Source organism: Hemibagrus wyckioides, linkage group LG08, assembly GCF_019097595.1.
Source record: "Hemibagrus wyckioides isolate EC202008001 linkage group LG08, SWU_Hwy_1.0, whole genome shotgun sequence".
NCBI classification, from domain to species: Eukaryota; Metazoa; Chordata; class Actinopteri; order Siluriformes; family Bagridae; genus Hemibagrus; species Hemibagrus wyckioides.
In genome coordinates this window covers 9061883-9078111 of record NC_080717.1, presented here as the reverse complement: position 1 = coordinate 9078111, position 16229 = coordinate 9061883, and the positions used below count along the sequence as shown (strand labels likewise).

Here is a 16229-nt window from a genome sequence, read left to right as displayed (position 1 = left end):
AATGCTACTACTACGACTGTTACGGACAGGAATCATAGTAGTAGTAGTAGCAGTAGTAAGAAAAATAATTAAAAATAATAACGAAATACACGAATAAAAGAATAATCACGAGATTGGTATCATCAAGAAATGTGACTATGATATCTGCTACGTGAAGTCCGTCCATTCTAGAAACATACAGCCTCCGAAATAAATAACTTTATGTAAAAAAAAGTTTCTTAATAAGAAAATAGAATAATAATTGTAGTTTAAAGGAATATGCGAGTGATTGTTTGAATGAATGAATGAATGAATGAATGAATGAATGAATGAATGAAGTGGAAAATAAATAAGGTAGGGATAATTCAGTGATTTGAGCATGAATTTGTGTCGAGGTGATTGATTGCTTGTTGATTTTGTCACATGTGTCTCTGTGTGTGATCTCTGTGTAGTAATAAATGAATGCAAGTTGAAGGTGTTTTTGAGTTTGAAAAGTTGCAGTAGAGACTTTTGACGGTGAAAAAGCTTACAGCACCTGGTATTCCCAGGCGGTCTCCCATCCAAGTACTAACCAGGCCCGACCCTGCTTAGCTTCCGAGATCGGACGAGATCGGGCGTTCTCAGGGTGGTATGGCCGTAAGCGAGAGAACAGTTTCAATAAGGGCTCTTTATAGTGTACGATGTAGATGACTCCGTTTCTTTTCTTTTCTTTTTTTATTTGATTTATTTTAAAGTCACTCATTCGCGTCTCAGTTTGCTGTTGGGTGGAGAGAACAACCGCTTCATCCATATCAAACTTTCTGTCTCACCACCTGCAACCCACACGCGCCTCTCCACCTCTTGGGATTACTAACACTTAATGACATCTTACTCTGCTTAATTTGACAAAATATTTAAACAGGCACGTTGCACGCTGCATCTTAGCTTCTTGCTTTCTTTTCATGCCACATCAATAAAACACTTGACATAACACAGCAGATTGCTGCGAGAGAAAGTAAGGTGTCTTTGAACAGGCTATTACCACTTCATCCACAAAAACTTTTCTTGCTTCAATTATTACTTCGTTAAAAACAATTCAGAGCAACAATTTAAATGCCGCAACAACTACAAGAGCCACATGTCTGCTCTCTTCTTCTTTGTTCAGGAGTTGGACGCATTACCGCCACCAGCTGATCTGGAGAGTGGGGCCGGCTTCCAACGCGAGCGAGTGAGAGAGCGCGTGAGTGCGTGCGCTCTCTCTGTCTCTCTCTCTCTCTCTCTCTCTCTCTCTCTCTCTCTCTCTCTGCGTTTACAGCATTTGCTAGACGAGTCTATCAAAGGGGATTTTACACAAGTGCTTGAATTGGAAACTTCAGAACATATCTAGAAATAAAGAACACTACACAATCTGAACAAACCTGCAACATCCAATTGTTTGTTGGAGCATCTAAGACGCTCATGTTATAAGTGCAAATGCTACTACTACGACTGTTACGGACAGGAATCATAGTAGTAGTAGTAGCAGTAGTAAGAAAAATAATTAAAAATAATAACGAAATTCACGAATAAAAGAATAATCACGAGATTGGTATCATCAAGAAATGTGACTATGATATCTGCTACGTGAAGTCCGTCCATTCTAGAAACATACACCCTCCGAAATAAATAACTTTATGTAAAAAAAAGTGACTATGATATCTGCTACGTGAAGTCCGTCCATTCTAGAAACATACAGCCTCCGAAATAAATAACTTTCTGTAAAAAAAAGTTTCTTTATAAGAAAATAGAATAATAATTGTAGTTTAAAGGAATATGCGAGTGATTGTTTGAATGAATGAATGAATGAATGAATGAATGAATGAATGAATGAATGAATGAATGAAGTGGAAAATGAATAAGGTAGGGATAATTCTGTGATTTGAGCATGAATTTGTGTCGAGGTGATTGATTGCTTGTTGATTTTGTCAGATGTGTCTCTGTGTGTGATCTCTGTGTAGTAATAAATGAATGCAAGTTGAAGGTGTTTTTGAGTTTGAAAAGTTGCAGTAGAGACTTTTGACGGTGAAAAAGCTTACAGCACCGGGTATTCCCAGGCGGTCTCCCATCCAAGTACTAACCAGGCCCGACCCTCCTTAGCTTCCGAGATCGGGCGTTCTCAGGGTGGTATGGCCGTTAGCGAGAAAGCAGTTTCAATGAGGGCTCTTTATAGTGTACGATGTAGATGACTCCGTTCCTTTTCTTTTCTTTTTTTATTTTATTTATTTTAAAGTCACTCATTCGCGTCTCAGTTTGCTGTTGGGTGGAGAGAACAACCGCTTCATCCATATCAAACTTTCTGTCTCACCACCTGCAACCCACACGCGCCTCTCCACCTCTTGGGATTACTAACACTTAATGACATCTTACTCTGCTTAATTTGACAAAATATTTAAACAGGCACGTTGCACGCTGCATCTCAGCTTCTTGCTTTATTTTCATGCCACATCAAAAAAACACTTGACATAAGACAGAAGATTGCTGCGAGAGAAAGTAAGGTGTCTTTGAACAGGCTATTACCACTTCATCCACAAATACTTCTCTTGCTTCAATTATTACTTCGTTAAAAACAATTCAGAGCAACAATTTAAATGCCGCAACAACTACAAGAGCCACATGTCTGCTCTCTTCTTCTTTGTTCAGGAGTTGGACGCATTACCGCCACCAGCTGATCTGGAGAGTGGGGCCGGCTTCCAACGCGAGCGAGTGAGAGAGCGCGTGAGTGCGTGCGCTCTCTCTCTCTCTCTCTCTCTCTCTCTCTCTGCGTTTACAGCATTTGCTAGACGAGTCTATCAAAGGGGATTTTACACAAGTGCTTGAATTGGAAACTTCAGAACATATCTAGAAATAAAGAACACTGTACACAATCTGAACAAACCTGCAACATCCAATTGTTTGTTGGAGCATCTAAGACGCTCATGTTATAAGTGCAAATGCTACTACTACGACTGTTACGGACAGGAATCATAGTAGAAGAAGTAGCAGTAGTAAGAAAAATAATTAAAAATAATAACGAAATACACGAATAAAAGAATAATCACGAGATTGGTATCATCAAGAAATGTGACTATGATATCTGCTACGTGAAGTCCGTCCATTCTAGAAACATACACCCTCCGAAATGAATAACTTTATGTAAAAAAAAGTTTCTTCATAAGAAAATAGAATAATAATTGTATTTTAATGGAATATGCGAGTGATTGTTTGAATGAATGAATGAATGAATGAATGAATGAATGAATGAAGTGGAAAATAAATAAGGTAGGGATAATTCTGTGATTTGAGCATGAATTTGTGTCGAGGTGATTGATTGCTTGTTGATTTTGTCACATGTGTCTCTGTGTGTGATCTCTGTGTAGTAATAAATGAATGCAAGTTGAAGGTGTTTTTGAGTTTGAAAAGTTGCAGTAGAGACTTTTGACGGTGAAAAAGCTTACAGCACCTGGTATTCCCAGGCGGTCTCCCATCCAAGTACTAACCAGGCCCGACCCTGCTTAGCTTCCGAGATCGGACGAGATCGGGCGTTCTCAGGGTGGTATGGCCGTAAGCGAGAAAGCAGTTTCAATAAGGGCTCTTTATAGTGTACGATGTAGATGACTCCGTTTCTTTTCTTTTCTTTTTTTCTTTTATTTATTTTAAAGTCACTCATTCGCGTCTCAGTTTGCTGTTGGGTGGAGAGAACAACCGCTTCATCCATATCAAACTTTCTGTCTCACCACCTGCAACCCACACGCGCCTCTCCACCTCTTGGGATTACTAACACTTAATGACATCTTACTCTGCTTAATTTGACAAAATATTTAAACAGGCACGTTGCACGCTGCATCTCAGCTTCTTGCTTTATTTTCATGCCACATCAATAAAACACTTGACATAAGACAGAAGATTGCTGCGAGAGAAAGTAAGGTGTCTTTGAACAGGCTATTACCACTTCATCCACAAATACTTTTCTTGCTTCAATTATTACTTCGTTAAAAACAATTCAGAGCAACAATTTAAATGCCGCAACAACTACAAGAGCCACATGTCTGCTCTCTTCTTCTTTGTTCAGGAGTTGGACGCATTACCGCCACCAGCTGAACTGGAGAGAGGGGCCGGCTTCCAACGCGAGCGAGTGAGAGAGCGCGTGAGTGCGTGCGCTCTCTCTCTCTCTCTCTCTCTCTCTCTGCGTTTACAGCATTTGCTAGACGAGTCTATCAAAGGGGATTTTACACAAGTGCTTGAATTGGAAACTTCAGAACATATCTAGAAATAAAGAACACTGTACACAATCTGAACAAACCTGCAACATCCAATTGTTTGTTGGAGCATCTAAGACGCTCATGTTATAAGTGCAAATGCTACTACTACGACTGTTACGGACAGGAATCATAGTAGTAGTAGTAGCAGTAGTAAGAAAAATAATTAAAAATAATAACGAAATACACGAATAAAAGAATAATCACGAGATTGGTATCATCAAGAAATGTGACTATGATATCTGCTACGTGAAGTCCGTCCATTCTAGAAACATACACCCTCCGAAATAAATAACTTTATGTAAAAAAAAGTTTCTTAATAAGAAAATAGAATAATAATTGTAGTTTAAAGGAATATGCGAGTGATTGTTTGAATGAATAAATGAATGAATGAATGAATGAATGAATGAATGAATGAATGAATGAAGTGCAAAATAAATAAGGTAGGGATAATTCTGTGATTTGAGCATGAATTTGTGTCGAGGTGATTGATTGCTTGTTGATTTTGTCACATGTGTCTCTGTGTGTGATCTCTGTGTAGTAATAAATGAATGCAAGTTGAAGGTGTTTTTGAGTTTGAAAAGTTGCAGTAGAGACTTTTGACGGTGAAAAAGCTTACAGCACCTGGTATTCCCAGGCGGTCTCCCATCCAAGTACTAACCAGGCCCGACCCTGCTTAGCTTCCGAGATCGGACGAGATCGGGCGTTCTCAGGGTGGTATGGCCGTAAGCGAGAGAGCACTTTCAATAAGGGCTCTTTATAGTGTACGATGTAGATGACTCCGTTTCTTTTCTTTTTTTATTTGATTTATTTTAAAGTCACTCATTCGCGTCTCAGTTTGCTGTTGGGTGGAGAGAACAACCGCTTCATCCATATCAAACTTTCTGTCTCACCACCTGCAACCCACACGCGCCTCTCCACCTCTTGGGATTACTAACACTTAATGACATCTTACTCTGCTTAATTTGACAAAATATTTAAACAGGCACGTTGCACGCTGCATCTTAGCTTCTTGCTTTATTTTCATGCCACATCAATAAAACACTTGACATACAGCAGATTGCTGCGAGAGAAAGTAAGGTGTCTTTGAACAGGCTATTACCACTTCATCCACATATACTTTTCTTGCTTCAATTATTACTTCGTTAAAAACAATTCAGAGCAACAATTTAAATGCCGCAACAACTACAAGAGCCACATGTCTGCTCTCTTCTTCTTTGTTCAGGAGTTGGACGCATTACCGCCACCAGCTGAACTGGAGAGAGGGGCCGGCTTCCAACGCGAGCCAGTGAGAGAGCGCGTGAGTGCGTGCGCTCTCTCTCTCTCTCTCTCTCTCTCTCTCTGCGTTTACGGCATTTGCTAGACGAGTCTATCAAAGGGGATTTTACACAAGTGCTTGAATTGGAAACTTCAGAACATATCTAGAAATAAAGAACACTGTACACAATCTGAACAAACCTGCAACATCCAATTGTTTGTTGGAGCATCTAAGACGCTCATGTGATAAGTGCAAATGCTACTACTACGACTGTTACGGACAGGAATCATAGTAGTAGTAGTAGCAGTAGTAAGAAAAATAATTAAAAATAATAACGAAATACACGAATAAAAGAATAATCACGAGATTGGTATCATCAAGAAATGTGACTATGATATCTGCTACGTGAAGTCCGTCCATTCTAGAAACATACAGCCTCCGAAATAAATAACTTTATGTAAAAAAAAGTTTCTAAATTAGAAAATAGAATAATAATTGTAGTTTAAAGGAATATGCGAGTGACTGTTTGAATGAATGAATGAATGAATGAATGAATGAATGAATGAATGAATGAATGAAGTGGAAAATAAATAAGGTAGGGATAATTCAGTGATTTGAGCATGAATTTGTGTCGAGGTGATTGATTGCTTGTTGATTTTGTCACATGTGTCTCTGTGTGTGATCTCTGTGTAGTAATAAATGAATGCAAGTTGAAGGTGTTTTTGAGTTTGAAAAGTTGCAGTAGAGACTTTTGACGGTGAAAAAGCTTACAGCACCTGGTATTCCCAGGCGGTCTCCCATCCAAGTACTAACCAGGCCCGACCCTGCTTAGCTTCCGAGATCGGACGAGATCGGGCGTTCTCAGGGTGGTATGGCCGTAAGCGAGAAAGCAGTTTCAATAAGGTCTCTTTATAGTGTACGATGTAGATGACTCCGTTTCTTTTCTTTTCTTTTTTTCTTTTATTTATTTTAAAGTCACTCATTCGCGTCTCAGTTTGCTGTTGGGTGGAGAGAACAACCGCTTCATCCATATCAAACTTTCTGTCTCACCACCTGCAACCCACACGCGCCTCTCCACCTCTTGGGATTACTAACACTTAATGACATCTTACTCTGCTTAATTTGACAAAATATTTAAACAGGCACGTTGCACGCTGCATCTCAGCTTCTTGCTTTATTTTCATGCCACATCAATAAAACACTTGACATAAGACAGAAGATTGCTGCGAGAGAAAGTAAGGTGTTTTTGAACAGGCTATTACCACTTCATCCACAAATACTTTTCTTGCTTCAATTATTACTTCGTTAAAAACAATTCAGAGCAACAATTTAAATGCCGCAACAACTACAAGAGCCACATGTCTGCTCTCTTCTTCTTTGTTCAGGAGTTGGACGCATTACCGCCACCAGCTGAACTGGAGAGAGGGGCCGGCTTCCAACGCGAGCGAGTGAGAGAGCGCGTGAGTGCGTGCGCTCTCTCTCTCTCTCTCTCTCTCTCTCTCTCTGCGTTTACAGCATTTGCTAGACGAGTCTATCAAAGGGGATTTTACACAAGTGCTTGAATTGGAAACTTCAGAACATATCTAGAAATAAAGAACACTGTACACAATCTGAACAAACCTGCAACATCCAATTGTTTGTTGGAGCATCTAAGACGCTCATGTTATAAGTGCAAATGCTACTACTACGACTGTTACGGACAGGAATCATAGTAGTAGTAGTAGCAGTAGTAAGAAAAATAATTAAAAATAATAACGAAATACACGAATAAAAGAATAATCACGAGATTGGTATCATCAAGAAATGTGACTATGATATCTGCTACGTGAAGTCCGTCCATTCTAGAAACATACACCCTCCGAAATAAATAACTTTATGTAAAAAAAAGTTTCTTAATAAGAAAATAGAATAATAATTGTAGTTTAAAGGAATATGCGAGTGATTGTTTGAATGAATGAATGAATGAATGAATGAATGAATGAATGAATGAATGAATGAAGTGCAAAATAAATAAGGTAGGGATAATTCTGTGATTTGAGCATGAATTTGTGTCGAGGTGATTGATTGCTTGTTGATTTTGTCACATGTGTCTCTGTGTGTGATCTCTGTGTAGTAATAAATGAATGCAAGTTGAAGGTGTTTTTGAGTTTGAAAAGTTGCAGTAGAGACTTTTGACGGTGAAAAAGCTTACAGCACCTGGTATTCCCAGGCGGTCTCCCATCCAAGTACTAACCAGGCCCGACCCTGCTTAGCTTCCGAGATCGGACGAGATCGGGCGTTCTCAGGGTGGTATGGCCGTAAGCGAGAGAGCACTTTCAATAAGGGCTCTTTATAGTGTACGATGTAGATGACTCCGTTTCTTTTCTTTTTTTATTTGATTTATTTTAAAGTCACTCATTCGCGTCTCAGTTTGCTGTTGGGTGGAGAGAACAACCGCTTCATCCATATCAAACTTTCTGTCTCACCACCTGCAACCCACACGCGCCTCTCCACCTCTTGGGATTACTAACACTTAATGACATCTTACTCTGCTTAATTTGACAAAATATTTAAACAGGCACGTTGCACGCTGCATCTTAGCTTCTTGCTTTATTTTCATGCCACATCAATAAAACACTTGACATACAGCAGATTGCTGCGAGAGAAAGTAAGGTGTCTTTGAACAGGCTATTACCACTTCATCCACATATACTTTTCTTGCTTCAATTATTACTTCGTTAAAAACAATTCAGAGCAACAATTTAAATGCCGCAACAACTACAAGAGCCACATGTCTGCTCTCTTCTTCTTTGTTCAGGAGTTGGACGCATTACCGCCACCAGCTGAACTGGAGAGAGGGGCCGGCTTCCAACGCGAGCCAGTGAGAGAGCGCGTGAGTGCGTGCGCTCTCTCTCTCTCTCTCTCTCTCTCTCTCTCTGCGTTTACGGCATTTGCTAGACGAGTCTATCAAAGGGGATTTTACACAAGTGCTTGAATTGGAAACTTCAGAACATATCTAGAAATAAAGAACACTGTACACAATCTGAACAAACCTGCAACATCCAATTGTTTGTTGGAGCATCTAAGACGCTCATGTGATAAGTGCAAATGCTACTACTACGACTGTTACGGACAGGAATCATAGTAGTAGTAGTAGCAGTAGTAAGAAAAATAATTAAAAATAATAACGAAATACACGAATAAAAGAATAATCACGAGATTGGTATCATCAAGAAATGTGACTATGATATCTGCTACGTGAAGTCCGTCCATTCTAGAAACATACAGCCTCCGAAATAAATAACTTTATGTAAAAAAAAGTTTCTAAATTAGAAAATAGAATAATAATTGTAGTTTAAAGGAATATGCGAGTGACTGTTTGAATGAATGAATGAATGAATGAATGAATGAATGAATGAATGAATGAAGTGGAAAATAAATAAGGTAGGGATAATTCAGTGATTTGAGCATGAATTTGTGTCGAGGTGATTGATTGCTTGTTGATTTTGTCACATGTGTCTCTGTGTGTGATCTCTGTGTAGTAATAAATGAATGCAAGTTGAAGGTGTTTTTGAGTTTGAAAAGTTGCAGTAGAGACTTTTGACGGTGAAAAAGCTTACAGCACCTGGTATTCCCAGGCGGTCTCCCATCCAAGTACTAACCAGGCCCGACCCTGCTTAGCTTCCGAGATCGGACGAGATCGGGCGTTCTCAGGGTGGTATGGCCGTAAGCGAGAAAGCAGTTTCAATAAGGTCTCTTTATAGTGTACGATGTAGATGACTCCGTTTCTTTTCTTTTCTTTTTTTCTTTTATTTATTTTAAAGTCACTCATTCGCGTCTCAGTTTGCTGTTGGGTGGAGAGAACAACCGCTTCATCCATATCAAACTTTCTGTCTCACCACCTGCAACCCACACGCGCCTCTCCACCTCTTGGGATTACTAACACTTAATGACATCTTACTCTGCTTAATTTGACAAAATATTTAAACAGGCACGTTGCACGCTGCATCTCAGCTTCTTGCTTTATTTTCATGCCACATCAATAAAACACTTGACATAAGACAGAAGATTGCTGCGAGAGAAAGTAAGGTGTTTTTGAACAGGCTATTACCACTTCATCCACAAATACTTTTCTTGCTTCAATTATTACTTCGTTAAAAACAATTCAGAGCAACAATTTAAATGCCGCAACAACTACAAGAGCCACATGTCTGCTCTCTTCTTCTTTGTTCAGGAGTTGGACGCATTACCGCCACCAGCTGAACTGGAGAGAGGGGCCGGCTTCCAACGCGAGCGAGTGAGAGAGCGCGTGAGTGCGTGCGCTCTCTCTCTCTCTCTCTCTCTCTCTCTCTCTCTCTCTCTCTGCGTTTACAGCATTTGCTAGACGAGTCTATCAAAGGGGATTTTACACAAGTGCTTGAATTGGAAACTTCAGAACATATCTAGAAATAAAGAACACTGTACACAATCTGAACAAACCTGCAACATCCAATTGTTTGTTGGAGCATCTAAGACGCTCATGTTATAAGTGCAAATGCTACTACTACGACTGTTACGGACAGGAATCATAGTAGTAGTAGTAGCAGTAGTAAGAAAAATAATTAAAAATAATAACGAAATACACGAATAAAAGAATAATCACGAGATTGGTATCATCAAGGAATGTGACTATGATATCTGCTACGTGAAGTCCGTCCATTCTAGAAACATACACCCTCCGAAATAAATAACTTTATGTAAAAAAAAGTTTCTTAATAAGAAAATAGAATAATAATTGTAGTTTAAAGGAATATGCGAGTGATTGTTTGAATGAATAAATGAATGAATGAATGAATGAATGAATGAATGAATGAATGAATGAAGTGCAAAATAAATAAGGTAGGGATAATTCTGTGATTTGAGCATGAATTTGTGTCGAGGTGATTGATTGCTTGTTGATTTTGTCACATGTGTCTCTGTGTGTGATCTCTGTGTAGTAATAAATGAATGCAAGTTGAAGGTGTTTTTGAGTTTGAAAAGTTGCAGTAGAGACTTTTGACGGTGAAAAAGCTTACAGCACCTGGTATTCCCAGGCGGTCTCCCATCCAAGTACTAACCAGGCCCGACCCTGCTTAGCTTCCGAGATCGGACGAGATCGGGCGTTCTCAGGGTGGTATGGCCGTAAGCGAGAGAGCACTTTCAATAAGGGCTCTTTATAGTGTACGATGTAGATGACTCCGTTTCTTTTCTTTTTTTATTTGATTTATTTTAAAGTCACTCATTCGCGTCTCAGTTTGCTGTTGGGTGGAGAGAACAACCGCTTCATCCATATCAAACTTTCTGTCTCACCACCTGCAACCCACACGCGCCTCTCCACCTCTTGGGATTACTAACACTTAATGACATCTTACTCTGCTTAATTTGACAAAATATTTAAACAGGCACGTTGCACGCTGCATCTTAGCTTCTTGCTTTATTTTCATGCCACATCAATAAAACACTTGACATACAGCAGATTGCTGCGAGAGAAAGTAAGGTGTCTTTGAACAGGCTATTACCACTTCATCCACATATACTTTTCTTGCTTCAATTATTACTTCGTTAAAAACAATTCAGAGCAACAATTTAAATGCCGCAACAACTACAAGAGCCACATGTCTGCTCTCTTCTTCTTTGTTCAGGAGTTGGACGCATTACCGCCACCAGCTGAACTGGAGAGAGGGGCCGGCTTCCAACGCGAGCCAGTGAGAGAGCGCGTGAGTGCGTGCGCTCTCTCTCTCTCTCTCTCTCTCTCTCTCTGCGTTTACGGCATTTGCTAGACGAGTCTATCAAAGGGGATTTTACACAAGTGCTTGAATTGGAAACTTCAGAACATATCTAGAAATAAAGAACACTGTACACAATCTGAACAAACCTGCAACATCCAATTGTTTGTTGGAGCATCTAAGACGCTCATGTGATAAGTGCAAATGCTACTACTACGACTGTTACGGACAGGAATCATAGTAGTAGTAGTAGCAGTAGTAAGAAAAATAATTAAAAATAATAACGAAATACACGAATAAAAGAATAATCACGAGATTGGTATCATCAAGAAATGTGACTATGATATCTGCTACGTGAAGTCCGTCCATTCTAGAAACATACAGCCTCCGAAATAAATAACTTTATGTAAAAAAAAGTTTCTAAATTAGAAAATAGAATAATAATTGTAGTTTAAAGGAATATGCGAGTGATTGTTTGAATGAATGAATGAATGAATGAATGAATGAATGAATGAATGAATGAATGAAGTGGAAAATAAATAAGGTAGGGATAATTCTGTGATTTGAGCATGAATTTGTGTCGAGGTGATTGATTGCTTGTTGATTTTGTCACATGTGTCTCTGTGTGTGATCTCTGTGTAGTAATAAATGAATGCAAGTTGAAGGTGTTTTTGAGTTTGAAAAGTTGCAGTAGAGACTTTTGACGGTGAAAAAGCTTACAGCACCTGGTATTCCCAGGCGGTCTCCCATCCAAGTACTAACCAGGCCCGACCCTGCTTAGCTTCCGAGATCGGACGAGATCGGGCGTTCTCAGGGTGGTATGGCCGTAAGCGAGAGAACAGTTTCAATAAGGGCTCTTTATAGTGTACGATGTAGATGACTCCGTTTCTTTTCTTTTCTTTTTTTATTTGATTTATTTTAAAGTCACTCATTCGCGTCTCAGTTTGCTGTTGGGTGGAGAGAACAACCGCTTCATCCATATCAAACTTTCTGTCTCACCACCTGCAACCCACACGCGCCTCTCCACCTCTTGGGATTACTAACACTTAATGACATCTTACTCTGCTTAATTTGACAAAATATTTAAACAGGCACGTTGCACGCTGCATCTTAGCTTCTTGCTTTCTTTTCATGCCACATCAATAAAACACTTGACATAACACAGCAGATTGCTGCGAGAGAAAGTAAGGTGTCTTTGAACAGGCTATTACCACTTCATCCACAAAAACTTTTCTTGCTTCAATTATTACTTCGTTAAAAACAATTCAGAGCAACAATTTAAATGCCGCAACAACTACAAGAGCCACATGTCTGCTCTCTTCTTCTTTGTTCAGGAGTTGGACGCATTACCGCCACCAGCTGATCTGGAGAGTGGGGCCGGCTTCCAACGCGAGCGAGTGAGAGAGCGCGTGAGTGCGTGCGCTCTCTCTGTCTCTCTCTCTCTCTCTCTCTTTCTCTCTCTCTCTTTCTCTCTCTCTCTCTCTCTCTCTCTGCGTTTACAGCATTTGCTAGACGAGTCTATCAAAGGGGATTTTACACAAGTGCTTGAATTGGAAACTTCAGAACATATCTAGAAATAAAGAACACTACACAATCTGAACAAACCTGCAACATCCAATTGTTTGTTGGAGCATCTAAGACGCTCATGTTATAAGTGCAAATGCTACTACTACGACTGTTACGGACAGGAATCATAGTAGTAGTAGTAGCAGTAGTAAGAAAAATAATTAAAAATAATAACGAAATTCACGAATAAAAGAATAATCACGAGATTGGTATCATCAAGAAATGTGACTATGATATCTGCTACGTGAAGTCCGTCCATTCTAGAAACATACACCCTCCGAAATAAATAACTTTATGTAAAAAAAAGTGACTATGATATCTGCTACGTGAAGTCCGTCCATTCTAGAAACATACAGCCTCCGAAATAAATAACTTTCTGTAAAAAAAAGTTTCTTTATAAGAAAATAGAATAATAATTGTAGTTTAAAGGAATATGCGAGTGATTGTTTGAATGAATGAATGAATGAATGAATGAATGAATGAATGAAGTGGAAAATGAATAAGGTAGGGATAATTCTGTGATTTGAGCATGAATTTGTGTCGAGGTGATTGATTGCTTGTTGATTTTGTCAGATGTGTCTCTGTGTGTGATCTCTGTGTAGTAATAAATGAATGCAAGTTGAAGGTGTTTTTGAGTTTGAAAAGTTGCAGTAGAGACTTTTGACGGTGAAAAAGCTTACAGCACCGGGTATTCCCAGGCGGTCTCCCATCCAAGTACTAACCAGGCCCGACCCTCCTTAGCTTCCGAGATCGGGCGTTCTCAGGGTGGTATGGCCGTTAGCGAGAAAGCAGTTTCAATGAGGGCTCTTTATAGTGTACGATGTAGATGACTCCGTTCCTTTTCTTTTCTTTTTTTATTTTATTTATTTTAAAGTCACTCATTCGCGTCTCAGTTTGCTGTTGGGTGGAGAGAACAACCGCTTCATCCATATCAAACTTTCTGTCTCACCACCTGCAACCCACACGCGCCTCTCCACCTCTTGGGATTACTAACACTTAATGACATCTTACTCTGCTTAATTTGACAAAATATTTAAACAGGCACGTTGCACGCTGCATCTCAGCTTCTTGCTTTATTTTCATGCCACATCAATAAAACACTTGACATAAGACAGAAGATTGCTGCGAGAGAAAGTAAGGTGTCTTTGAACAGGCTATTACCACTTCATCCACAAATACTTCTCTTGCTTCAATTATTACTTCGTTAAAAACAATTCAGAGCAACAATTTAAATGCCGCAACAACTACAAGAGCCACATGTCTGCTCTCTTCTTCTTTGTTCAGGAGTTGGACGCATTACCGCCACCAGCTGATCTGGAGAGTGGGGCCGGCTTCCAACGCGAGCGAGTGAGAGAGCGCGTGAGTGCGTGCGCGCTCTCTCTCTCTCTCTCTCTCTCTCTCTCTGCGTTTACAGCATTTGCTAGACGAGTCTATCAAAGGGGATTTTACACAAGTGCTTGAATTGGAAACTTCAGAACATATCTAGAAATAAAGAACACTGTACACAATCTGAACAAACCTGCAACATCCAATTGTTTGTTGGAGCATCTAAGACGCTCATGTTATAAGTGCAAATGCTACTACTACGACTGTTACGGACAGGAATCATAGTAGAAGAAGTAGCAGTAGTAAGAAAAATAATTAAAAATAATAACGAAATACACGAATAAAAGAATAATCACGAGATTGGTATCATCAAGAAATGTGACTATGATATCTGCTACGTGAAGTCCGTCCATTCTAGAAACATACACCCTCCGAAATGAATAACTTTATGTAAAAAAAAGTTTCTTCATAAGAAAATAGAATAATAATTGTATTTTAATGGAATATGCGAGTGATTGTTTGAATGAATGAATGAATGAATGAATGAATGAATGAATGAATGAATGAATGAAGTGGAAAATAAATAAGGTAGGGATAATTCTGTGATTTGAGCATGAATTTGTGTCGAGGTGATTGATTGCTTGTTGATTTTGTCACATGTGTCTCTGTGTGTGATCTCTGTGTAGTAATAAATGAATGCAAGTTGAAGGTGTTTTTGAGTTTGAAAAGTTGCAGTAGAGACTTTTGACGGTGAAAAAGCTTACAGCACCTGGTATTCCCAGGCGGTCTCCCATCCAAGTACTAACCAGGCCCGACCCTGCTTAGCTTCCGAGATCGGACGAGATCGGGCGTTCTCAGGGTGGTATGGCCGTAAGCGAGAGAGCACTTTCAATAAGGGCTCTTTATAGTGTACGATGTAGATGACTCCGTTTCTTTTCTTTTTTTATTTGATTTATTTTAAAGTCACTCATTCGCGTCTCAGTTTGCTGTTGGGTGGAGAGAACAACCGCTTCATCCATATCAAACTTTCTGTCTCACCACCTGCAACCCACACGCGCCTCTCCACCTCTTGGGATTACTAACACTTAATGACATCTTACTCTGCTTAATTTGACAAAATATTTAAACAGGCACGTTGCACGCTGCATCTTAGCTTCTTGCTTTATTTTCATGCCACATCAATAAAACACTTGACATACAGCAGATTGCTGCGAGAGAAAGTAAGGTGTCTTTGAACAGGCTATTACCACTTCATCCACATATACTTTTCTTGCTTCAATTATTACTTCGTTAAAAACAATTCAGAGCAACAATTTAAATGCCGCAACAACTACAAGAGCCACATGTCTGCTCTCTTCTTCTTTGTTCAGGAGTTGGACGCATTACCGCCACCAGCTGAACTGGAGAGAGGGGCCGGCTTCCAACGCGAGCGAGTGAGAGAGCGCGTGAGTGCGTGCGCTCTCTCTCTCTCTCTCTCTCTCTCTCTCTCTCTGCGTTTACGGCATTTGCTAGACGAGTCTATCAAAGGGGATTTTACACAAGTGCTTGAATTGGAAACTTCAGAACATATCTAGAAATAAAGAACACTGTACACAATCTGAACAAACCTGCAACATCCAATTGTTTGTTGGAGCATCTAAGACGCTCATGTGATAAGTGCAAATGCTACTACTACGACTGTTACGGACAGGAATCATAGTAGTAGTAGTAGCAGTAGTAAGAAAAATAATTAAAAATAATAACGAAATACACGAATAAAAGAATAATCACGAGATTGGTATCATCAAGAAATGTGACTATGATATCTGCTACGTGAAGTCCGTCCATTCTAGAAACATACAGCCTCCGAAATAAATAACTTTATGTAAAAAAAAGTTTCTAAATTAGAAAATAGAATAATAATTGTAGTTTAAAGGAATATGCGAGTGATTGTTTGAATGAATAAATGAATGAATGAATGAATGAATGAATGAATGAATGAATGAAGTGCAAAATAAATAAGGTAGGGATAATTCTGTGATTTGAGCATGAATTTGTGTCGAGGTGATTGATTGCTTGTTGATTTTGTCACATGTGTCTCTGTGTGTGATCTCTGTGTAGTAATAAATGAATGCAAGTTGAAGG

The 16229-nt window shown here is 39.4% G+C and overlaps 1 protein-coding gene, 9 non-coding genes and 2 pseudogenes across 10 annotated transcripts in view; all 12 read right to left on the bottom strand.

The window, feature by feature from the left end:
* Nucleotides 1–16229, bottom strand: part of LOC131357969 (condensin complex subunit 1-like) — a 130916-nt gene that overhangs the window by 23606 nt on the left and 91081 nt on the right. The gene's annotated exons all lie outside the window — the stretch shown is intronic.
* On the bottom strand, nucleotides 503–621 carry LOC131358748 (5S ribosomal RNA). The gene has a single exon (XR_009205671.1). It is a non-coding gene; the product is annotated as a 5S ribosomal RNA (ribosomal RNA).
* LOC131358476 (5S ribosomal RNA) lies at nucleotides 2027–2135 on the bottom strand (annotated as a pseudogene).
* On the bottom strand, nucleotides 3425–3543 carry LOC131358737 (5S ribosomal RNA). The gene has a single exon (XR_009205668.1). It is a non-coding gene; the product is annotated as a 5S ribosomal RNA (ribosomal RNA).
* On the bottom strand, nucleotides 4845–4963 carry LOC131358726 (5S ribosomal RNA). Its single transcript, XR_009205665.1, has one exon. It is a non-coding gene; the product is annotated as a 5S ribosomal RNA (ribosomal RNA).
* Nucleotides 6255–6373, bottom strand: LOC131358714 (5S ribosomal RNA). The gene has a single exon (XR_009205658.1). It is a non-coding gene; the product is annotated as a 5S ribosomal RNA (ribosomal RNA).
* Nucleotides 7675–7793, bottom strand: LOC131358702 (5S ribosomal RNA). The gene has a single exon (XR_009205646.1). It is a non-coding gene; the product is annotated as a 5S ribosomal RNA (ribosomal RNA).
* On the bottom strand, nucleotides 9083–9201 carry LOC131358690 (5S ribosomal RNA). The gene has a single exon (XR_009205635.1). It is a non-coding gene; the product is annotated as a 5S ribosomal RNA (ribosomal RNA).
* LOC131358678 (5S ribosomal RNA) lies at nucleotides 10517–10635 on the bottom strand. The gene has a single exon (XR_009205624.1). It is a non-coding gene; the product is annotated as a 5S ribosomal RNA (ribosomal RNA).
* Nucleotides 11927–12045, bottom strand: LOC131358667 (5S ribosomal RNA). Its single transcript, XR_009205613.1, has one exon. It is a non-coding gene; the product is annotated as a 5S ribosomal RNA (ribosomal RNA).
* On the bottom strand, nucleotides 13453–13561 carry LOC131358475 (5S ribosomal RNA; annotated as a pseudogene).
* On the bottom strand, nucleotides 14863–14981 carry LOC131358656 (5S ribosomal RNA). The gene has a single exon (XR_009205602.1). It is a non-coding gene; the product is annotated as a 5S ribosomal RNA (ribosomal RNA).